The sequence below is a fragment of the Mus caroli genome, chromosome 11, assembly GCF_900094665.2.
Source record: "Mus caroli chromosome 11, CAROLI_EIJ_v1.1, whole genome shotgun sequence".
In the NCBI taxonomy this organism is placed as follows: Eukaryota; Metazoa; Chordata; class Mammalia; order Rodentia; family Muridae; genus Mus; species Mus caroli.
The window spans coordinates 21,719,988-21,745,536 of record NC_034580.1 but is presented as its reverse complement, the minus strand read 5'-3'; the positions used below and the strand labels follow the sequence as shown (position 1 = coordinate 21,745,536).

Below are 25,549 nucleotides of genomic sequence, written 5' to 3'. Positions count from 1 at the left end.
AGGCATGTTGCCTGATATCAGAATGTAATAAATCCCTATATAACATAATTATCATGCTACCCAATGATAGTGCCAAGTTAAAAAGGCACCTAAGGTTTTGAAGAAATATCTGCCTCACTGATTTTCCTCTGAGAAATCAGAGAAGCAATGTAAGCAGACATGATGACTAAAAGAGTCTGTGGAGTTAAAATGCTTCCAAATGCCTGTGCTATTTGGAACACTTTCCAAAGATTAAAGAAAATGTCGGTTTGCTATCACACTGGGGGTAAATTTTTGCTTGGGAAGTTAAATGATTAAGTCTTGACACCCTCTCAATCATTAGATTATTTTTTCCTTTTCCTAGCAGATTCCTTACAAAGAGAACTAAATACAAGCGATGTCATTATCCTATCGTATTTGAAATGAGCTACCAAGAAGTCTCAGGATGATAGCTCATTGTTTCCGAGATTCTTAAATTGGAAATATGAGTTTGTTATAAATTTAAAATTATTTTACAGAAGCATTTAGCAATTTTCACCAAAGTATACTCTATCCTTAAATGAGAACACTTTTTTTTTCAAAGAGGTGGTACTACTACTAATAATAGAGGTGGTCTTTGTATTCATAACCATATACACTTCTCCAAGATCTAAAACAACTGCTTAAGCTTTAGGTCAACTTGTATTTTGGAGAGATGAGGAAAATACTTCTAACATAATTCATTAGCTTTGGTATATTAAACACTACTATTCCTATTTGATTGCTTACAAAACTAAGATCTTACCAAGAACATATCTCCAGAAGATGTGTCTGGGTGAGAAATCCGTTCTCCTGCTTCCCAGCAGGGATGCTCTGGCTGCAGCACCTGGCTGTAAAACCAGTGGCTCTCAACCCTGGCAATGCATAACAGTCACCTGGGGAGCTCTTGAAACAATACCAGTGCTGGGCCGCACCCCACCCCATTAAGTCAGGATCTCTGGGGATGAGGCCTGGCTGACTTCTCAAAAGCTCTCGAACTGATTCTAATTGTGTAGCCAGGGCTGAGAGCACTATTTTAAATTAAACAACATCCACATTCATCCGGATTCTAAAGCAATAGGTTTTCCAGCGCAAATCGTGCTAGATGCAAATTGTCAAAAGAAAATTAAGTGTATCCATATTATAAAATTCCTGTGGAAAACTTCCTTACATAGAGAATGAGCACCTGACTAAGCCCTGGGTGAGCGTGCTCTGGCACTGTGTGGCTTATGTGACAGCAATGACCCCAAATGTCTCTCTTCTGTCCATGGTAAGGACTGTGGTAAGAGGAGAAATGTGCAGAGCTCTGGACCTGCTCACCTACTCTGCTCCTCCAGCATCAGCTCCTTCGTGGACCAGTGAGTGAATGAGTATAAAAATTCAATTCAAATAGAACATGTTTGATATGTGGAGGCCTGATGTAATTGACAGTCATAGCTCTTGATTTAGTCCAGGGAGCAAAGCATCCAATTCTTTAGTCAAAGCTTTTGCTTTTATCTATGAAAAGGACACATTAAATGAGTATTAGAGATACATCGTGCATCTAAAACCAAGTGCCTTTTAGTCACCTGCTATTGGACTGTGTGTTCTTTGCTGGCAGAGTCTATGACTATTTGTTCCTACATGATTCCGATGCTAACATACCAGGCTAGGTTGTTGCAGTGCATGTAACTGTCTCAGCCATGGGCCAGTGTGCAAGAGCTTGCTTTCAGGACAATGGCTGCAGACAGTAAGTAGCTGAGCAGCCCCCTGTGAGCAGTGGAGTGTGCCTCACATGTCCCCTGTCCCTTCATCTTCCTCTAGCTTCATAAAACAAGAGTTTTATACTTGCTTTTGCCCATCTTCCAGACTGAATGTATAGATTTACCCTTTGTATTTTTTCTGTATGATTGTTTTGTTATTTAAAATATTTAAAAATAGGTTTTATCAGTTATAACTGCAGCTTATTGTTTGGCTATTTGGTTTAACCAGATAATTCATTGCCTTTTTGTTTCTCTTTCTCTTGTTTCCATTATTAGGTTTTGTGTGTGTGAATGTGTGTGTGTGTGTGTGTGTGTGTGTGTGTGTGTGTGAGTGTGTGCACATATGTATGTGTATTTATGTGCACACACATTATTCCCAAGATCCCAAAATGTCCTGCTTTGACTGGTTACTTTCCCACAGGTACTGGGGAATAGACCCTGGGCCTCATGAGTATTACATGAGTGGCCACCATTGAACGCAATAAATAATATCTATTAATTTAAAGAAAGCATCTGCATATTTTTCTTAAAGAAATAAATTTTCATTTTCTTTATAGTCACAAATTTCTACAAGCAAAACTCCATTAATCATATAGGTATGTTATGGTAATGTTCTCTCTCTCTCTCTCTCTCTCTCTCTCTCTCTCGTGTGTGAGTGTGTGTGTGTGAGTGTGTGTGTGTGTGTGTGTGTGTGTGTGTGTGATATCCATGGAGAGTAACCGCTGACCTGGTGCTTGCTAAGCACATACTTTACCACCAACCAAGCTACATACTTCTTCCTTCCCTCTATTATCTTTATTTTATTTTTTTTTTAATTTCTTTTTTTTCTTTTTTTTTAATTTTTAATATTTTTATTACATATTTTCCTCAGTTACATTTCCAATGCTATCCCAAAAGTCCCCCATAGCGCCCCCCACTTCCCTACCCACCCATTCCCATTCTTTTGGCCCTGGCATTCCCCTATATTGGGGTCTATTATCTTTAAATGAAACAAGTAATATACATTTAAGTGAACCAGGCAGTGCACACTTTGAGGGCATCCTCAAGCATTTCCTCACCATGCCACTTGTTTTTGAGTCTCTGTAATGGCAATAATGACCCTGTCCGAGACTCAGTATAATACTGACACTACTGCTTTTAACCTCACTCCCTTAAAATCCAGCCCCCACAACCTGCACTGTTCTTAGCGGAGGCAAAGCCTGCCTCCAGTATCTAGGAGTCTTCATTTTGATTAACAGTCTTTCTTAGGGAGTAGGAGGCAGAGAGGAGCAGCTCCGCTCTCTTTGAAGTGTGTGTTAAATGATTCACAACAGTGTGAATGAATCAATTTCTTCAAGCATTCCCAATCTTTTAAATATATGCTCTGCCAAATCTTTGTTGGATTATATTCAATTAACACAACCCGCAGCAGCACCTTTATGCATGCCACTTCTCTCCAAAAGACCCATATGTATGTAGATATAATGATGTCACTGCATCATGCTTAATCAGACTTGTGTTTTGGGGAGATGCTGAATGTAAAATTATTAATAAATTATAATTTAAATATGATATGTCCTGTTTTGTACATATCATCTTTGCTGATACTATTAAATTTAACTCAGGAGTCCCCCATTGCTTATTTTTATGAGACCAATAGAAAGAAGTGAAACTGAGTTTTGGGCTCTCCATTTAAGGTAAAATTGTGTATCTCCATGAAGGTATCACCTCATGCAGGATAGAGAGAAAATGTTATTTTTTTTCTTAGTAATTCTTTATATACCTTCCAGGAAAGTGAGATGTAATAAATTTTATTATACTCAGTTAACTATGTACTTAGCCAATTACTTTGTTTTAAAATGCATCCTTGTAGTTGATGGTCTGGGAACCAATTTTGATCATCGGATTATATGAGCCCATGTGAGAGCCAATAGCTACAGAAAATCAGCTGCTGTCTTTATTTCAAGGGAAGTAACCCTACATTCAGAGGCTGCACTTTATTCTGGTACTCTCTTTCCATGTGAGGGTTCATCCTTCAGAAAGATTTTCCCATCATTCATTGTATCTAATTTGGGAATAGTGAAGCCTACAGTACCAAGGTCAGATTCTTTATGACCACTCACTCAGCTTCTTCTACCAAACAAATCTGATTTTCCATTTATGATTTCATCTTTCCTTTGTTATCACTACTGAAATCCAGTCATCCACAAGCGCTCCCCTGCCCCCGCACACAAGATAGCTGGAAAAAGCTAGTTTCATTTTGTCAGAGATCTTTTTTTATTAGATATTTTATTTACATTTCAAATGTTATCCCCTTTCCTAGTTTCCCCTCTGAAAAATCCCCTATCCCTTACCACCTCCCCCCCTGCTCCCCAACCCACCCACTCCCATTCCTGGTCCTGGCATTCCCCTATACTAGGGCATAGAGCCCAGAGGTCTTTCAAGGTCAGCCCTGCTGCACCTTGATCAGGGTCTACCATAGATCCTATCAGTTGGACAATGTTTGAACCCGTCTTCAGAGCAGAATTCAAGAGGATGGAGGGTGAATCTGAGAATCTGTTCCCAGGCTTACCAAATTTGCTCAAGGTTGAGACTATTGCTCTAGGCATTAAAGATTCTCTGAGCTATGTTTTCTCAATCTTGAGTGAAAAGTAGAGCATCTGCTGATTTCATGAATTCAGTACTGAACTACAGAGATGAGCTTCCTTGAGTAATTGATGCTTTAAAGAGGACAAAAGTACTGAGGAAGCAAAGCAGTCCATAGTCTCAGCTCGTCCCTGCTGAATCCACAAAGGAGTTGCCTTCCATTATCCTGTTTTTAGATCATATGTGTAATTTCTCTCTCTCCAGTGAGGAGATACCTCCTAGGCTAAGGATAATGCTACAGAATGTAACCGCCAAGGATTCAGTACTCAGTGAGCAGCTCTTCTCTAGTGTGGGTGTCCTGAACCCACTAATGGCATCAGGATGCAGAGTCCAAGATTACTCAATGCTTCCTTGTTTTCTTTCTTCTCTTTTCTCCTTATTCTTATTTTGTTTCCTGGTGAGTCTCTCTCTCTCTCTCTCTCTCTCTCTCTCTCTCTCTCTCTCTCTCTCTCTCANACATACACACACACACACACACACACACACACACACACCTCCTGCAAAAAGTTCCTTTTGTTTGTATCTGCATGGCTGACATCTGGATCATTTCCCCATGTTCATTCAGTATTACTTCATGGCTTGAGGTTAGTTAACAAAGCTCTGAGTTCACCCCTCAGATATGCTTAAGTACTGCTTAACCTCTCAGAAGTGTGATTTCTTCACATGCAGAAGGAGCTGTTGAGATGATGAATATGTATAACATAGCCTCAGTATAGGACTGAGGGGATGATATTGTATCCAAGAGCCCTTGATTCACAAACATAGGAAGCCCAATCCAGATCCCCAGAATCCAGGTTAAAGGCTGGGCATGGTCATGAGGTCAGGAGGATCACTGGGCCTTGCTGGCTACCAGCCTAGCTCCAGGGTCACAAAGAAACCCTTTGCAGGGAAATAAATCAGGAAGGAAAGTGACAAAGTAGGACCTATAGCATCTTCCTCTGGCTTTCTTGTTCAGCTGGGTATGTCCAATCACACACATAGCTATGCATACATATACCACACCCACCTACCCTCCCCACCTCTTTCTCAGAGACTTTATACATTTAGATTTTTTTCCTATTAGGACTGGAATATTTAATTAGGACATTGACCAAAATTAGTGGTTCCAAAATAAATGGAGTTGCCCTTGGAAATTCTCTTGTCATGTTCTTGGTTGCTGGAGTTTACTTTTTAAATATATCCCATCATGCCCCAAGGGTATTTACAGACAGAACTTCTTAGCTAGTCTGGCTTTCCTGACTTCACTTTATGTGCAGTGCTTGTACAAGTGGCTATTGTACACCAGCCAAGATGATTCACTTCTTATCACTAGATAGAAAACTCCTTTTAATGTAGTTCTGTCTTGAGGGATCTGTTTTCTTCTCCTGTTTAAATACCAGGGACACAGAAGGTGGTGTGGATGAATTGACGATTCTGAGATGAGTAGCTCAAGTCTGTTTAAAAGTCTGAAACTTGGCGTGTGATGAAAAAGACAAGTGTTCTATTTCACAATAAAGTCAGCTCACTTGTTTCTTTTCTCTTTGCCTCTTACCCACAACCTTTAATACAGACGTGGGGTGGGAAGGAAAGTGTGCAAGACAGAGCAATACCGAATTTTCCTCATTCTTTCTCCTATTGGCATTTGTTACCTTTTCAAACAGTTGTTGATTTATATGTGTTTCTTAGCTGAGAGTTAGGGGGTAAGAAAGAGAGGGTATTTGGAATGTCATATACAGGGACATATTGCTGTCAAACATATTATTGAAGCTTGGAAAAATGAAATTGAAACAAAGAACACCTGCTACTTTAACTCATTTTAAAAAACCATAATGTTCTTTACTTGCTGACTGGAAATATTGTGTTTTCAGAGGAGAGAAAGTGCTAATCTAGATGGAAGGAAATGTAATGATTCACTATGCAATGATATGAAGTAAGACTGTTTTAAATTGGCTATTTTGGTGCGTGAGAGGTGGGCACATTGTATGAAAACGGTTTTGCTCATCAGGTGGTGAGTATTGCTCTCAAATTGCAGAAAAGAGTAAAATCGGCTTGTCACTGACGATTTTTTTTTATTGACATCTTTAGCTTGTCTTCATGCCAGAAATTAAATTGCTAATTATGTGTTACTGTTACAGTGGTCATGCTTTTATTACATAATTGCTTCAAGTTTATCTCAAATCACCAACAATATTTATTTAACCTTTTTGTGCATTAGATAAATTTTACATATAAAAGCTTTAGACTGACTTCATTGACTCTGTTTTGATTAGCAAAATCAAAGGAATTGTAACCTTTCTTTTTCTGTACAGGGAGTTTTGGTCATGTTTTCAATGAGACTTCTGATAATTATTAATTTGAGCAATAGCAACCATTTGAAATAAAAGAAGAGAATACAATGGAAACATTTTAAAAACACAGGTACTTTCCTAGAAAAGTAAAATGATCCTTCCTGAGATCCTTGGAAATATGAAATTAATAATTTGATCATTAATACATGTTTGTCTTTGGTTAAGTATTGGTAACTTAGTCACCAAGGCTCTGTCTTCTCTTGGATCACAGGCACAATTTTGTCAGTGTTTCAATGTCTTTCATATTTTTTATTTGTTTATTTTACACAAACCATAAGAATTTTTTCTCAGTGAAGATTGCCTCTTTATTTTATTTTGAAATATTTGTATTTTTATTTCATTAAATGAGATAATGCTTTTTCTTATTAACATAATTTCCAGTACATTAAACATATTTCTCTACAGACAGAAGAGAGGAATCAAATTAAATGACAGCTAAATCACTTGCAGCAATTTCAACTGTTAAAAGAAATAAGTGTCTCTGTTTTCTTTGTGATCACAAGATGTGCTGTAAAGGGAAATGAAACCCTAAAGAAAGAGGAGAAAACATAAAGAAATAATGACTGACTTATTGCAGCAATACCACTGAGAGAAGAAAAATTCACTACAAATAAAAGGAAAATAATATAGTGGATTTGAAAGTTACCAAAATTCATTTCTTATTGATGAGTTCCCTGGAAGCTTAATGCTAAGTAAACTGATGAAAAAAAAATCAATGCAGTAACCCATGAATGATGAGAGTTGAAATAAATACTTTGCGTATAGAGGGCCATTATTCTAAATGTCTAATTTTTTAATAATTCATGTCTTTCTGTTTATAAAAAAGAGGAATTATTGCTTAGCAGACTCAAAATGCATGTAAAAAGCTTCTGCTAGAATCCCACACTTAGTAATAGGCGAAAATGATAAGAGTGTCCTGATTTTGGTGTCATGGCCAGCTACATGTGGGTATGTGAGGGCAGGGTGAATGACTGTGTGCCAGTGCACTTCATGGGGATTTAGACTTTATAGAGCACAAACTGTCATCTGAAATAATGACTCTTAGATTGTAGAACAAGGAAAACTCAGAGTATATGCACATATGTGAATGTATATATACAAATATATATATATAGTATGTTTGTCAAGGTTCTGGAGAATGGTAATGCTTTCTTAGGGACATCAACACAGATACATACATGCACAGTGTGTGTTTGTGGTAGTGTTGGTATGTGTAAGTTTCATACTGCTCTAAAAGTGTGTTCAAGTCAGAGCATACATCTACCTGGTTCTTAACATTTAGAGATGGGATGCTCTACTTCTTTTTCTCTTTAACACATTTTAAAATATATAGCTCGTTAATCTAATCAATTACCCAGATGTGGCGGATTCTGTAAAGAACTTATACCATCCACTTTTCCTAAATTGCTTTGGAGTGAATCAACCATCTGCCATCGTTTATCCATAGACATTTCCTCTCAAGCACGTTTTTTTTTTTTCCTTTCTCCACCACAGTTTGCTATAAACTCAATTCTCTCCTTACTTTCTTTGATTTGCTTTTTTCCCCAGATACTTCCATGTCAACATGCTAAAATGTCTTTCCCTGTGGCTTCTGACTTGTCTTTATCTTCTTCTGTCCCATTCTCCTGTCCACCTCTTACCTTGACCCACTGGAAATTAAAATTTTAAATCCTAACATGATTTCTCCTTTTGAATTACAGACATATGAGATGATTGCCCTCCTGAGAACATCTAACTGCCACTCCAGAATGAGATGAGTAAGGTAAGAATTGTCATTTCCCTGACATGTACAGACCCTTTTATTCCAAAGGTTCATAGCTTCCCACTCAGTACCAACTTTGAAACCATCTCTCAAATTGCTTTCATCTCAATATGGGACCTTATGAAGGTGTGTGAGAATGCAAGACAAGAGACTTTGTGAGTCAAAGCTGTCCAGAGTTGGGGGGGGGGGGGCAATGGCAACATTCAGGAATCTTTTCCTATGCCCACCTTGGAAATACTTCCTCTTATGTTTCATTAAGGTTGCAGGGAATAAGGCAAAAGTGCAGGCCACATGCAAGAGATTTTAAATTATGCATTAAGATGATAATGCCCCAGCATGCAAGCTATGTCAATAAATAACTAGGCTGGCAGGGGGAAGGTATTCACCTCCTCAGAGCAGGGGATACCACACAGGGAGAGAGGGAGAGGAAGACCAAGGGAAGGGTGAAGGGGCTCATAGCCTCCTGGCTTCCTCTGATGAGGAAGAGCTAAGAGTAAGTTAATATTGAAAGTATTGTCTAATGTCTATTTGCTTTTAAAATAAGTTAGCTGCTCTCTCCAGTAGGGTCCCTGTCTGTGCAAGTTTGAGCTTGCGGTAGAGTTAGCCCTGCATTGTATGAAGCCTTATGTAAAGGAACTCTATCTTGGAGGGAGATTCTTTTAATAAGACCCATCAAAGACTTCTTTAAAAAGTTAAGAGTTTTCATGATGAAATTTTGGAACGTTCTTATAAATGTTAAGAGGGCGCTCAAGTTTTCATTTCATTTTGAATCTTTAAGTGGTTAATATATAGTAGAAAAGCAGAAGGTAGGCCAGTTGAAGAAGCAGAAGGATTAAAAGAAGGTTTAAAATGACATCCCCAGGACAAAGTACAGCTGGGGAGAACTGATTCTTTAATCTTTCCGTTGCTTTTCCTGCTTTAGTAAAATTCGTTGATGAATTTTGTTATTTTGTATTATATATACTGAACGGTGAAGTGTGTGCCTACAAACACACACACACACACACACTCACACACAATTTAACAACATAGTGCAAGCACTGCACAGTATTGGGGTAATGCTAGTAGAAGGACAACTGCACTTGGGCCATGTGTTTTCTCTCCCCCATAGGAATGGACAACCATTTGCATTTCACCATTTTCCAAGGTTTAGACACAATTTGTTACCTCTGGTTCTTCACCCTAAAGCATCTTCATAGGCAGTGAAGGAGTACTACTTCCTTTCTTTCTCTCATATGCACGTATACACCAACAGATTAAAGATGTATCTGTGAAAACACCCTTCTCCTCAGAGAGTCATATCAAGCAGTGTTTAAATTAAATAATTTGCATGGCATGGGGAAAATGCTCTTGTACCAGTGTGTGGAAGTTATCCTCTCTTGGGAAATTCTTGCTGTTTAGTACAATCTGGTGCATGCCAATGAGACACAGGCATGTATCCACTCAGGAAGATGGATTTTATTTTACATCTAAATTCATTTATTTATTTGTAACATCTTCCATTTTTATATTTGTGTCATGGGGAAAGCAAGAACAAACTACTTGTGAAATGTTGAGGCTATCAAGAACCAAGCACCAGCAAGGAAAGACCTTGAGTGGTTAGGCAGGATGGAGGTTGGTATCTTCTGACATAAAGCCAGGTACTTTACAACTCCTTCAAGGAGTATGACTTGATCCCAGGGATGTTCAAGCTAAGGCCCCTGTTTGCTTTTGTTCAGAGCCCATTGCCTGGTGAAGAGTGTGGAGCCACTATTGTGGTGAGAGGGTAAGCCACAGGTAGCTAAGTTAGTTGATTTGTTTTCCTACTTGTTCTGGTCAACCAGTATCTAATTTGAGTTGGATACTGAGAAGAGACTTTCTACTGAGAATAGTAAACCATGTCCCCAGTTAACGCATTCATCCATAGTCTGATATAGACTTATCCTAATCAATGGAGAAAATACAGCTGGATATAGTAAGAACCGTATATGAAATGTCAAGGAGACAGAAGTAGGGAATTGGGAGTAAGAGAGGAAAAAGAAGTGTTCATCTAGTATAGAGAAGTTTTAAAGGTCCTGTTTTTAAAAATTGGCATAAGACTTGAGTGAAGAGAATTATGTTTCTTGGGGTTTTAGGTTAGTTTTAGTCTTTTACTTTAGTCTTTTATCCCTTATTTAAAAGAAGTATCAGGACAGACTAGTAGCGGGGACTGTAACTCGGAGTTGCTTCCTATCCCACTGGCAGACATGGTGCTTTGTTAAATTTCAGCTGACATAGAAGATGCTATGGATCCAGTGGCATAAGGGACAATCTGATTTCTGCTTCCTTTCAGAGCATGTAAATCTGGTGTCACATGTTGCCAGGGTTGGTGTCTCCCAAGGCCTCTGTCATGCGGAGGTAGCTAACGTTTCCCCATGTGTAAAGGTCTGCTTTGGATAAGCATGGTCCTCATACTACATCCTGAAGTTCTCAGTTTTAGGATGACCTTGTCTTCAATTACAGTTGAGTTTTGCAGTTCTAGTGCCTCAGATGAATTTGGAGAGAGTACACTATTCAGCCTGCAACAAACTGACCAGCAGAGAGTTGGCAGAGCAGAGATTGTTTTTTTTTTTTTTCTCACTTAGTTATTGCTAGCTTAATTATAGATTTACTCAGTCTTCATATCCACTGAGTATTTATTAGTAACTAGAATATGCTAGTGTTGGATTTTACTGTCTTAAATTGTAGGATCTAGAAAGAGATTAGAACTTATTTTCGAAAACAAACAAATATTACCTGATTGGTTTCTTCTTTGTTTGCTTTTGCTTTTGTTTTTGTTTTTTGTTTTCTTGTTTTTAGAAGAAAGTTTTTTTTCCCAGTGTTATAATAGCCTGGCATAGTCTTTAATTATGAGCCAGCTGTACTGCATGCCAGTTGTTCTTGATTCTTGGGCATGTTGTATGCCTGACTCCCAGCCTTTCCTGTATATATTGGATGATAGAATGCCAATGGGTTACTGAGAGTATTAATTGAGATAGTACATCTAAATTTTTAACATGGTTCCTGGATCATAGTTATTGCCCAATAAACATGAACCTAATATTCATGATAGCCATAGACATTTATACTATAATGTATCATGGTGCTGGATAAACTAGGGTTTCCTGTGCTTACAAGACTCTTTGCTGATCTAGAAGTAAGTTCTTTCTTTGTGGTTTGAGTGAATTTTAGTAGAGGCTTGGATTCACAGACCAAAGACATTGTAGCAACAAAGTTTAATATCGTCTTTTGTTTCCCTCAATACAAGTTTTATCCTGTGATACAGAGAACAGGTTTAGAAGGACTCTGAAGAAAAGTAGCTTGGGTGCTCTGATAGCCTTTGGTTACATAAGAACCCCTGTGATTCTTGTATGGAGTATCTCAGGCTGCACTACAGCACAGGCAGGCAATTTGTCTGTCTTGTAGCTTGCAGCAGGAATAGTCAGTAGCACCTTCCACATTTCATGGAGATGGTACTCTGACTTCTGAATATGGAAGGCCTAGATACACAATTTAGTCTCTGGGCTGGGCTGTCCCAACAGTGGAAAGGCCATTCAGAACACTTTGCAATGACTCAAACTCAGTCTTTGATAAGGCAGAGTATTGCCATTAGTCCTCACAAAGCTGTGTGGTTTGGAACCACCACTCATCAGCCAGTGCTTTACTCTTAAGATCCTTGAGACATTCATCTACTTAGAAATAAAATTGTGGCCATGAAAATACAAGTATCGTTTTAAATGACATTTTCTAAAGCAGCTTCTGATTCCATAAAATCCTATGAAAATCTATAACAAGGTCCTGCCCTTGAATTTTAAGAGAAAGTGGGAGAATAGAAATACATTTTAAATCATATTAAAGAAAAGAAGAGAAGAGAGAGAAGAGAAGAGAAGAGAAGAGAAGAGAAGAGAAGAGAAGAGAAGAGAAGAGAAGAGAAGAGAAACCAGCAAGGTATAGGCTGCTCAGGGAAGATTTTAATGAGAGGACAGATGACCAATGTTCTACCAGTGTTTGGCCTATGGGAATCACTCTGCTAGGATCTGAGCGTGTCCTCATCAGTCCTCATAGGACTGTGAGATAGGCTGTTATCTTCAGGCTGGAGATGACCACTAGGATGAAACTGTCAGGGTCAAACTCCGGGACTTGGGCTCCATTGCAGACCATGGCAGGCTAGTGCCTGTAGGTGGATGAAAAGAAGGATCACCTGAAATTTTTTTCTTTTACCCTCCCAAACATGTTAAAAAACAAGAAAAGAAAAAGAGTCCCCCCCCCATTTAAATTCCCTTTCAGAAACTCCTTAAAAGCAATAAAATGGGACAATATAATGTGAGGTCCATTTTAGTAATTTTCAATCCCAAAAGACCATTTGTAAGGACAAAAGGAATTCTGTGTGCATACACTATAAACAAGGCTTAAAATGGAGTATATAGCTTCCAGAACATAATAAGGAAAAATAAATTATACAACAGAGGAATAAATATAAGCTATCAGTGGGTAGTTAATGTAAGGGTGAGAATGGCCAGTAAACGTAGGAAATGAAGCTGAAGGTGATAATTTTAAATGAAAAGCCATAATATATTTGTAAAAGTTTAAACTTTGGAGAATAGTTAGGGTCCATGAGTTACAGAGAAAGGAATCTTCTTGCAGATTTGTAGGCAAGAGTATCACATGCCATAATCTTTGGTAGGGCAGTATTTCAGAACATCTTAAAAATTTAAGTTCCAGTTTTAGACATCTATATTGCAAAACTAGACATGTAGATGAAGATAAAGTATAGGAATGCCCTTTTGAATATATATATGTATATATACATGTAGAGAGAACTAAATACAGAGAGACTTATTAAGTTGGGAAATAATGGCTAAAAATAATTGCAGTTACTTATTATACTAAATACCATATATCCATTAGAAATTATAGCTTTGGATAGATATAGATAAATATATCATCAACATATAAGGTAAAAAATAAAATGTTGCACATAACTTGGTGTTGTTGACTTATGGCTATATAAAATATATGCACAGATTAATTAAAATAGAACTACTGTATAGTTTTGCCTACCTTCAACAACACTGTGAGCGACAGCTGCTTGATTTATGGTGAGGCATCTGTTCATATCTCCACTTATATTGTTTTTGTTATTATAAGCTTATATTTTCATCTTAAAAATTTAAGGTGACCATACCAAAAATTACTAACAATGTAGACAAGAAGTTTTATATGAAAAATATATTATGGACAGAAAATTTAAATGTTATAGATATCCTCTCTAATATATTTATATTTCATTTGCTAAATATTTAGCAAATAATAAATATTTGCTATCTTGAGTATTTATTTCTGAAATAGGATGAATAGACATTCCAAGTGTTGTGTCCCAGAGCTCATTTTGGGTAGCTCCGGAGACAGTCTGGAAATTAATTAGACTTGAGGAGAGGGGCTAAATAAGAACTTAGCTCGAAAGACCCAAAGACAACATGGGTGTTAGGGTTTGAATGTACTTGGACAAGTGTGCTTAAGTTATGGTGGTGACTCTTAGGAAGGTCACCTGTTTTCTTTTCATGTTGCGAGCCCTAAATCAGCACTCCTCTTTAGTTTCCAAAGTCTCAGTCCACACTGGTGATTGATGCTTTCTCTGTGGGAAGTGTTCTCCACTTAAGGAATCTCTTGTATTTTGTGTTTCTGTTTACATTGTATATGAAGGGTGCTCTAAATCCAAACTCAGTGACAGCTGAATTTGTACTGGTACAGTTAGCCAGTGGGATAGCATCAGAACACCCATGGCTGGATCCCTGCCTCTTCTATCGTTTCTCTTGTATTTTCTTTCTGTGAGGGACGTGCCACAGGAAGGTCATTGAAATCTTTGAAAACAGATGTGATTATTTTTCATGTATGATGCTTTCTTTTCCTGTATCTATCTTTAGAAAGAAAGGTCAGAGGTGTGTGTGTTTTAAAGAATCTTGAGTTAATCTTCATAACTGAACAATCCTTGCTTGCTTCCTGTCTTCACAAATTCAGGTATGCACAGCACATGCTTGTCCATGGACTGGCACCTTCAGTTTTGCATGTCAGAGCTCTTGGTACTTGCTCAGCAGTTTCCTCTAGTAAGAACCTTGGCATCTGATCCATTTTCCTCCTCTGCACATCAGTTCTTTGCTCTCCCATTTTGCCTTCTGCCTTTTATATGCTTACTGTTTTGAGGTTAGATTAAGGGTGAACTGTTACATCCCTTGATGGTTACTAAGAAACTACTTAGTAGAAAAAAATATAAAATATACATTTGTGGCTTGTTTCTATCTTGACTGTCTTTGGTACTTTCCATATGTTGAAAGCTCAATGAAGCTAGAATGCCTAACCTTCTCACCATTACATGTACCCTTGATTCAGTTTCTCTTGCTTCAAAAGCAGATAAAGGAATGAGAACTGTTATAAAGGATTAAAAAAACTCTCTTTAATAATTAGTATTCGTCTACAACTAGAACATTTTATTAATTACACATCATTCTCACATGGAGATTCACAAAGCCAATCATGCAAGTCTGTATTTAGAGATTTGTAGACAGAAGACAACGTAAACACAGAAACNTTAAAAGGCTGTTCAAGTGGAACCTNCAAAGAAGATAACAAGAAGGATTCTGTTCTCTGTATGATCTGTGAACAATGCTAAGTAAATATTCATCATTAATATATAATAACCATTGCTTTTGGCAGTTCACTTTTCATTTAATTTGATAATGTGTCCAGTAAATGAAGTGGTACAGGCTCCAGTGTTTTACCAACACAATTGCATATTTTCAATCACTGTTAAATGAAGGCAGCTCAAGGCAAAGCTTTAACCCCCACTAGTTTTGTGTGTGATAAAAAGAGAAGGCGCTATCAATCTTTATTGTCTGTCTCGCTTACTGTAATTGCATTCAATAGTCCACTGATTCTGTTGTCTGTGCTAATGTCAGGAGCAGAGGAGGCCAGATGCTCAGACTTGATCATATGCANCCAGTGGCCACTTGAATACGTTGGCAGCAAGTCACTAGGTTTGATGATAAATTGTTAACACTATAGATTATGAACAGCTGAACACTGCAAGTGTACTCGGAGGAAACTTCGTACCTTGTTTTAAATCTGGCGTCATGATGCTAGCTAAAGGGCATGTCATGTATTATTCAGATGCATCTTGCACTGGAAATGTGCCAGTGACTCATTGTGTCCCATGAATAGTAAAAGAACAACAGCAACAACAACAACAACAACAACAGCCCACAGGGACTTTAACATGGTATTAATGGCCCCATGATTACNAAAAGCAGTTTGAATGCATTTTAATACTTTTTAATAGTTTTTTTATTATCTACTGCAATGAGAAGAAAGCATCTGAGTTGCTGTATTCATCGTCAACCCTTAATAAATCACATTTTCCTTGGTTACTTCTGTTGTATTAGCCCAGAATGAGGATATTTTCTAAAAACAACAAAAAAGTTTTCCATTAGTTAAAACCTTCAGTTTTTGCTTGTAAAGAGAGATAAATTGGAGCTAGGGTGCAAGCAGCATNTTGTAATTTCTGCAGAAAAAATTGTTTCATATTCTTTTGATTTCTCCCAAGAGAGATGTGATGTGGGCTATTTGCAAAGACTATACCATGTCTTATATTTTCAAGAGAAAGTGACAGTTGTGAAAGTCTAGGATTGTAATTCTTCAGTTATTGGACATCTTGAAGATGCTTTAAGACACTGAGAAATCCATGCCCTGGACAACAACCCATGTTAAAGATGCTGAGTAGCTAACTGTATTTTTTATTCTATATATGTTCTGCATACAACCAGACAAAGAACAGCTTTTCTTGCTGATGGAATCACCCCTGAAGCCATTAATCATTAAATACTTAGATTTTTCCTGAAAACAACATGTGTAAGAAGTACTCTAGTTCATATAGAGCCTATATGACTCAGAATATATAATATAGAAAATATATACTCTATGTAAAGTCGATATGACTTGGGTGTTTTATATTTTTAATTTAAATATATGCTATATACCAACAGATGTATTTTATATAATGTATAATTTTACACATACCTTGATTCTTCTTTCCTCTCCCCACACTGATTCATTGGAATGTCCTACTGACTCTCTTTTAGAACATTCTCCAATGTGTCTGATATTTCCAAGTTTTCTTTCACCACCTTAGCTACATTTTTAAGCCCCATAGCACGCATATAGCTCAGATCCACTCCTGGTTTTGCTGACAATGTGTGTCAGTTATATCAGCTATATCACCTAGAGAGATATTTGAGAAAACACATACCTTCTCTAATCCCTCCAATGGTTTCCTATCACACATTGGCAAAGGCTAAAAATTCCATCTTTATTTCTGAGCACTGTTTTTTCCAAAGTCATATTTTATGTATCTTCATTTCTTCTATGTTAGCCACCCCCATTGTTCTCACTCATTGACTTTGCACAGTTATTATAACTGCTGCATCATGTCTATAGAAAGACCTGTTTCTTATCCTTAAGGCTCAACTTCAATAACATCTTACATAGATATTCCCTGGACATTCCCCATGACTTTCATTCTCCTTATATTTTGTGTTGTTCAAAGTGTATCATTGTCTAAATACTTATTGGCATAGTCCATGAAGAATGTGCAGGCTTCAGGAGAATAGACCCATTCTAGTCTTTTTCACCTGTGTTCATTGAGTTCTGCACATTGTCTGCATATTGCCTGTAGGCTGAAGTCACATCCCTGATGTTTGAATGCCGTCACTGCCTCTTACTGCATTGTCATCTCATGCCTGTTACTTTGCTCTGCATATCTCAGTTTACCCCTGTGGAAACAGAACCACCATAGGGCCTGCATATTCTTCTGTGAAGAAAACATGTAAGACACGTATGATTAGGAAGTCTCTCAAGAGGCTTTAGGTGTTTTTCTCCTGAATTAAAACTGTCCCATGATGTCACATATTCTGTGAAAATATACCAGGTAAAATTCTCATGTCCTATTGATGATCTTGAATTTTATCTAGTAGCAATTTGTGAAAAGATTTTATAGCATTTTTCTTTTGCTCTCAGAAGAGTAATTATGGTATTTATAATGTTCAACCAAATGATCTGGTAACAATTATGTTGTCATTTAAATGCCTAAAGTTGATATATTAAATCCTGAGACGTTAGTTATTAATTTTACCACATTATCCTAGGTAACATAACATGTGAACTCTTTTTGGCCTTTGACCTTTGACATGATTTGTGAGTTAATGATTATTTCCCTCTTCTTTAGCTATTGCATCATGACGGTGAATAAAAAGCACAGCTGAGCAAAATGAAGAAAACTTAGCTGTAATCCCTAATATTTTTATTTGTGTTTCTAAGCTGTTTTGTATATTTTGATGTGTATTTTTATTGGCACTGTTTTCCTGTGCCTTACTGAGAGCCAGGCTTGGGAAAAGTGAAAAATCTGAGAAAGAGTCCTAGGAACTTATCAATATATTTTTTTAATTGGTAAGTTTTTTGTTTGTTTGTTTGTTTGTTTGTTTTGGTTTTTCGAGACAGGGTTTCTCTGTATAGCTCTGGTTGTTCTGGAACTCACTTTGTAGACCAGGTTGGCCTCAAACTCAGAAATCCACCTGTCTCTGCCTCCCAAGTGCTGGGATTAAAGGAATGCACCACCACTGCCTGGCCAATAAGTTATTTTGAAATAGATTTTTGTTAAAATTTTCTGAGTATATTTTGAAACACAACTGATTTTTAAAATCAGAATGCTAAGTTCTAGGTAAACATAATTTTTTGAACCATTTTTAGAATTTTCTGCATATATATATGTATATGCATACATATATATGTATGTATGTGTGTGTATATATATATATATATACATCCATACATATACACGTGTGTGTGTGTGTGTGTGTGTGTGTGTGTGTGTGTTCCTGCCTGGTTAAGATCATTTGACAGGTTCTATTTCCACAAATATTTATGTCCTTCTCATCTGTATTCACTGTAGAGAACATCTCTGTAAAATGAGGGGTGGTAATAGTAGAAGTCCCAGCCTTGTTTCCAGTCTTGCAAGGGAAATGATCAGCAAGCCTATGAACTATCATACAGGTTGTGAATTTTACTTGGTAAGATCTCAGGTCGAAACAGTTGCCATCTATATATAGCATTTTTGTTTGTTTTTAATAATGGCTCAATGTTATATTTTGTCTTTTTTTTTTACACCTTGAATCTATTGCCTTTTTGTTTCATTCTGCTCACTTAATGCATTTTGCTAATTAGTTTTCAAATATAAAAAAGCATTAGTATTTTCATTATAATTATCATAAACACTTGAGCACAATGTATTCTCTTTACATATTGCTTATGTTCAGCTTGCTAGTTCTTGTTAGTGTCTATATTTGTACATATTGGTTTATTTTATTTTGTTTTTTTAGTATTTGAGGTATTTGAGGTTCTCTTCTTAGGTACGTATATATTATATTTGCCACATCTTTATAGTAAATTCGATCTTTTGCTATTATTCCATTTGCCTTGTTGGGTCAGATTTTTTACTTTACATTTCTTTTAAATATTATTAGCACAAATTAATTCTACAAAGGTCTTAGTTACTTTTCTATTGCTGTGGTAAGACATCATGACCAAGGCAACTTATAGAATAAGATTTATTTGGGTCTTACAGTCTTAAAGGGTTAGAGTTCCTGACAGTCATGGGGATTAACATAGCAGCAAACAGGCAGGCATAGCATTGGATCAGTACTAAGAGCTCACCCCTGATTCACAAGCACAAAGATAAGAGAGAGAAAGCTAAATGGGAATGGCAGGGGCTTTTGAAAGCTCACATCTTGCCCCCACAGACACACCTTCTCCAACAAGGTTACACCTCCAGATACTTTCCAAACCATTCCACTGCCTAGGGATCAAGTATTCAAATATATGAGCCTATGGACTCATTCTCATTCAAATCAACAATAAAATAGTGAATTTATTTTCATGTGTCCATATATTTTCATAGTATAATTTAGTTATAATGTTTTCTTGTATTAGCTTTTAATATATTTTTTTTAGCATTTTGGATGGAACTGAAAAAAATCTAATACAATTACACTAATATTAATACTAATATACAACCTTATTTCTTATTGCCATGCTGATTTCTAAATTGATGTATTACAACTTGATTCACCAGTGAATAAATTCAAGAAAAATTATACTAGGTACCAAAAATGATAAAATTATAATTTTTATTTAATTTTGAAAGGCTTCTAATTTTTCTTTTTCTTTTTCTTTTTTGAAGTAAGCTTAGAGATCAGCTATTCTTTATTTTATTTTTTATTAAACTAATAAAATTTATTTTAAAATATACAACTCAGTATTGACTTTTTAAAGTCATCACAATAATTTGTAATAGTTAAATGCCTGTTAAATATACATGCTATCTTCTGAAGCTAAAAGTAATATGCACTCAACCAGTTTTTAAAATCTATTTGGAACATTAAACATGATAGAAGTTGAAAAAAAAAAACTCTAATGAAGTCCTCTATGAAAGGAAATTGTGACAAGTTCCTGATTAGACAGAAAACATTCCGTCTCCAAGGGAGACTACTCAGTGTAACTGTGCCTTCATAGAATGAACTGGGTAGTGTTCCTTTTGGTGGAATAGTTTAAAGAGTGTTGGTATTGGGTCTTCTCTGAAGGTGGGAAAGAATTCTGAACAAAACCCATCTGGTCCTGGGCTTTTTTTTTTTTTTTTGGTTGGGAGACTTTTAATAACTGCTTATATTTCTTTAGGGGCTATGAGACTGTTAAGTTGCTTTGTTTGATCTTGATTTAACTTGGGTATTTGATATTGGTCAAGAAAATTGTCCATTTTATCCAGATTTTCCAGGTTTGTTGAATATAGGCTTTTATAGTAGGATCCAATGATTTTTTTGAATTTCCTAAGTTTCTGTTGTTATAAATATAACTTTTTATTTCTGATTTTGTTTATTTGGATACTGTCTCTATGTCCTCTGGTTAGTCTGGCTAAGGGTTTATTTGTCTTGTTGATTTTTTTTAAAGAACCAACTCCTGGTTTTCTTGATTCTTTGTTTAGTTCTTTTTGTTTCTTTTTGGTTGATTTCCACCTTGAGTTTGATTATTTCCTGCCATCTACTCCTCTGGAGTGTATTTGCTTCTTTTTGTTCTAGAGCTTTCAGGTTTACTGTTATTTGCTAGTGTATGCTCTCTCCAGCTTCTTTTTGGAGGAACTCAGAGCTATGAGTTTTCCTTATAGCACTACTTTAATTATGTGCCATAAGTTTGGGTATGTTGTGCCTTCATTTACATTAAATTCTAAAGCCTTTAATTTCGTTCTTTACTTCTTCATTGACAAGTTATCATTGAGTAGGGCATTATTCATCTTCCATGTGTATGTGGGCTTTCTGATGTTATTGTTGCTATTGAAGACCAGCCTTAGTCAGTAGTCATCTAATAGCATGCATGGGATTATTTCAATCTTCCTGTATCTGTTGAGGCCTGTTTTGTGACTGATTATATTGTCAATTTTGGAGAAGGTACCATGAAGTGCTGAGAAGAAGGTCTATACTTTTGTTTTAGGATAAAATGTTCTATAGATAAATATCTGTTAAATCTATTTGGTCCATAACTTCTGTTAGTTTCAGTTTGTCTCCGTTTAGTTTGTGTTTCCATGATCTGTCCACTGATGAGAGTAGGGTGTTGAAATCTCCCACTATTATTGTATGAGGTGCAATGTGTGCTTTGAACGTTAGTAAAGTTCTTTTATGAATGTGGGTGCCCTTGCATTAGGATCATAGATCTTCAGAATTAAGTGATGTTCTTGGAAGATTTTTCATTTGATGAGTATGAAATGTCCTTACTTATTTTTTTGATAACTTTTTGTTGGAAGTCGATTTTATTAGACATTAGAATGGCTACTCCAAGTTGTTCCTTGGGACTCATGGCTTGGAAGATTGTTTTCCAGTCTTTTACTTTGAGGTAGTGTATGAGGTGCATTTCCTATGTACAGCCAAATACTGGGTCCTGTTTACCTATCCAGTCTGTTATTCTATGTCTTTTTATTGGGCAATTGAGTTCATTAATGTTAAGAGATATAAAGGAATAGTGATTATTGCTTCCTATTATTTTTGATAATTTTATGTTTGTGTGGCTATCTTCTTTTGGGTTTGTTGAAAGATTACTTTCTTGCTTTTTCTAGGGTGTAGTTTCCCTCCTTGTGTTGGCATTTTCCATCTATTATCCTTTGTATGTATGGCTTTGTGGAAAGATATTGTGTAAATTTGTTTTGTCATGGAATATCTTGGTTTCTCCATCTATGGCAATTGAGAATTTTGCTGGGTAGAGTAGCTTGTGCTGACATTTGTGTTCTCTTAGGGTCTGTATAACAGCTGCACAGGACCTTCTAGCTTTCATAGTCTCTGGTGAGAATTCTGATATAATTCTGATAGATCTGTCCTTATATGTTTACTTGACCTTTCCCCCTTATTGCTTTTATTATTTCTTTGTTTTTTGCATTTTTTGTTTTGACTATTATGTGACAGGGAGGATTTTCTTTTCTGGTACAATCTATTTGGAGTTTTGTAGGCTTCTTGTATGTTTATGGGCATCTCTTTCTGCAGGTTAGGGAAGTTTTCTTCTATACTTTTGTTGAAGAAATTTACTGGCCCTTTAAGTTGGAAATCTTCTTTCTTGTCTATACCTATTATACTTAAGGTTTGGTCTTCTCATTGTGTTCTGGATTTCCTGGATGTTTTGGGCTAGGAGCTTTTTGCCTTTTGCATTTTCTTTGACTGTTGTGTCAATGTTTTCTATGGTATCTTCTGTGCCTGAGATTTTCTTTTCTATCTCTTGTATTCTGTTGATGATGCTTGCATCTATGGCTCCTGATCTCTTTCCTAGGTTTTCTATCTCCACACTTGTCTCATTTGTGATTTCTTTATTGTCTCTCTTTCCATTTTTAGATCTTGGATGGTTTTGTTCAACTCCTTCACCTGTTTTGTTGTGTTTTCCTATAATTCTTTAAGGAATTTTTCTGTTTCCTCTTTATGGGCTTCTGCCCATTTGCCTGTGTTCTCCTGCATTTCTTTAAGGGGGTCATTTATGTTTGTTTTATTTCCCATTTTTATCAGGTATTTTCTTCCTTTATATTTCAAATGCTCTCCCCAAAGACCCCTATACCCTCTCCCCCTGCCCTGCTCCTCAACCCACCCACTCCTGCTTCCTTGCCCTGGCATTCCCCTGTACTGGGCATATGATTTTCGCAAGACCAATGGCCTCTCCTCCCATTGATGGCCTACTAGGCCAACCTCTGCTACATATGCAGCTAGAGACACAACTCTGGGGGGTATTGTTTAATTCATATTGTTGTTCCACCTATAGGGTTGCAGACTCCTTTAGCTCCTTGGGTACTTTCTCTAGCTCCTTCATTAGCGGACCTGTGTTCCATCCAATACAGTCCTCTATCATCATCATGATATATTTTTAAATCAGAGTCCTGCTTTTCTGGTGTGTTGTGGTATCCAGGGCTCGCTGTGGTGGGCTCTGATGATGACAAGTATCCTTTGTTTTTGTTTCTTATTTTCTGGCCCTTGACTTTTGCCATCTGGTTATCTCTGGTGTTAGCTGGTCTTGCTGTGTCTGACTGTGTCTTGTTCCCCACTGCAAGCCTGTGTTTCAGTACTCCTGAGAGACCAGGTCTCTCTGGGAAGAATTTGGGTATGGAGAGCTGTGATCTCAGCTCTGGGCACAGAAGGAAACCAGATGGGTCATGTCCCCAACTGTTCCTTGGTTCCTGTGTCCTGAGGGCTCAGGGCGGGCCCTTCTGAGCAGAAGTGGTGGTCTTACCTGTGCTCACAGGCATGTATGCACTCCTGGGAGACCATTTTTCTCCAGGTGATATTTGGGTGTGGCATGCTGTAGCACTGGCTTCTATTTTTTCATTATGTAAGTAAAACATATTTAAGATTCATCAGTCATTTCAATCTACTGGACATTTTCAAAGTGTAGTCCTTCCCATTACTTCTTGTTTACTTATTCTGTAGGTGTGTGTGTCTATGTATGTAGGTGCATTTAGTCATCAGAGGATAACTTACATGAACTTGTTCTCTGCAAGTTCTAGAGATGATATTTGTGACTTTTGGTTTGATGAAAGGCTCCTTTCCCACTGAGCAGGACTTCTAGTCCAAGGTCAGCCCTTTTAAGTCTTCCTGTTAGTTCAGTTGTGTTGCATATTTTTACTCATAAATTTTGATCTCTTAGGCTTAAATATCTCTGTCCAAGGACACTTGTGTTGCCTGGATTAAACATACACTACTACAAAGAACTTTTGCAGCTATTATTATTTATTAATATTAATATTTGCTTGATATCTCAAGGTTATCCTGATCTGTGGACATTTTTACTAACTTCATGGTTTATAAATTCCTAATCACTGTACCAAATTCAAGCAACATTCACTGATTCCATATAACCCTGGCATTTTTACTACTGCCATATGATCTTAGAGAGTTTTTATTATCATTTAGAGTTAATCACTAGACATTTTAGTGTACTAGTGGTCAAACCTATGAAGAATGTGTGCTTCCTGTTGGTAGAAGGGCCGTTTTTGTCTGTGTTTTTGCCTTTGTACTGAAGCTATGTGCTTTCCATTCTATTTCTATATACTCTCAAAGCCAAGGCCCTGGACTTTGGGAAGACAACTCCAAAGGTAGTTGGACACAATTCTTCCCAAAACTGGGCATAATCTCTGCTACTAAAGGTGTTCAGTCTGGCTCAGGAATTATACTCCTCTGGTTGTATTCTTGTATGGCTTGTTCTTAGCAGAAGGAGCTGGCAAGTCCTATGTTCTGCTACACTGATGAAACTGGAAGACTCCTTGTACATTTCCTTGTACAGTTCCTCTTCTTTTAGTGCTTGAGCTTCAGATTTTTACCTATGAATAGTAAATGTAGTAGTAGATAGGGATTTAGTAGAGTGGCAAAACATTTACTGAGCATGCTCAAGGCCCTGTATTCAGGCTGGGCAGTGGTGACAAACACCTTTAATCCTAGCACTCAGGAGGCAGAGGCAGGCAGATTTCTGAGTTCGAGGCCAGCCTGGTCTACAGAGTGAGTTCCAGAACAGCCAGGGTTACACATAGAAACCCTGTCTCGAAAAACAAAAAAACAAAAACAGAAAACAGAAATTAAAAGTCAATATAGAAAAAAGCGGTAAGAACTATAGATATTATTCAAATCATGATGTTTGAAGTTTTGACACATAAATGTAACACTGGTAGTTCATAATTAACATTTAATACTTCAGTATTTCTGAATATTAATGCTCCATGCATTAATAATGCTTATGTAATGTTGAGAAGAAACTGTAGGTCCTCATTTTTAACTAATGCTAATGAGAGAATTTCACATTCATCATATTTTTGGTGTTTGGATTCAACACAATTCCTTTCTCAATATTTCTTAGTGCTTGTGTTTTTATAATTCCTCCCAGTAATTCGTAATTGTTTTATTACATTATTTACCTATTTGTACCATATCTTGCATTTATATTTAAAACATATATTTTAAAAGTATAAAAATTAGCTGGGTGTGGTGGTAGACGCCTTTAATCCCAGCACTTGGGAGGCAGAGGCAGGTGGATTTCTGAGTTCGAGGCCAGCCTGGTCACCAGAGTGAGTTCCAGGACAGCCAAGGCGATACAGAAAAACCCTGTCTCGAAAAAACAAACAAACAAACGAAAGTATAAAAATAAATGTCAGCATCAGGAATAATCAATACAGTAGGCATTGCTAATGTCAGACCTTGAACATTTTCTTTCTTGGGAGACTTTTGCTACTTTGCTATACATTTTTCTTCAGTTTCATTTGTAATCCTAAAAGCACAAGGTTTTTGTTGTTTTGTTTTGTTTTTTATTTTGTTTTTTGTTTTTAGTTTTTGGGTTTTTTTTTGTTTTGTTTTGTTTTTGTTTTTGTTTTTTGTTTTTTGAACTTTAAATTCTTTTTATGTCATTGTTTCCCTGTGTTCTTCAAATATGGTCAAATATGGAATCTGATGATAACACACAGCTGGGACCTAGAAATGTGATCTTATTTGCCT

General features: G+C 36.8%; 1 long non-coding RNA gene across 1 annotated transcript in view; it reads left to right on the top strand.

The window, feature by feature from the left end:
- LOC115032432 overlaps nucleotides 1–25,549 on the top strand; it is a 422,706-nt gene that overhangs the window by 206,866 nt on the left and 190,291 nt on the right. The window contains exon 2 of the long non-coding RNA XR_003838110.1: nucleotides 8,392–8,453. This is a non-coding gene — a long non-coding RNA (uncharacterized LOC115032432). The remainder of the gene's footprint in view (nucleotides 1–8,391; nucleotides 8,454–25,549) is intronic.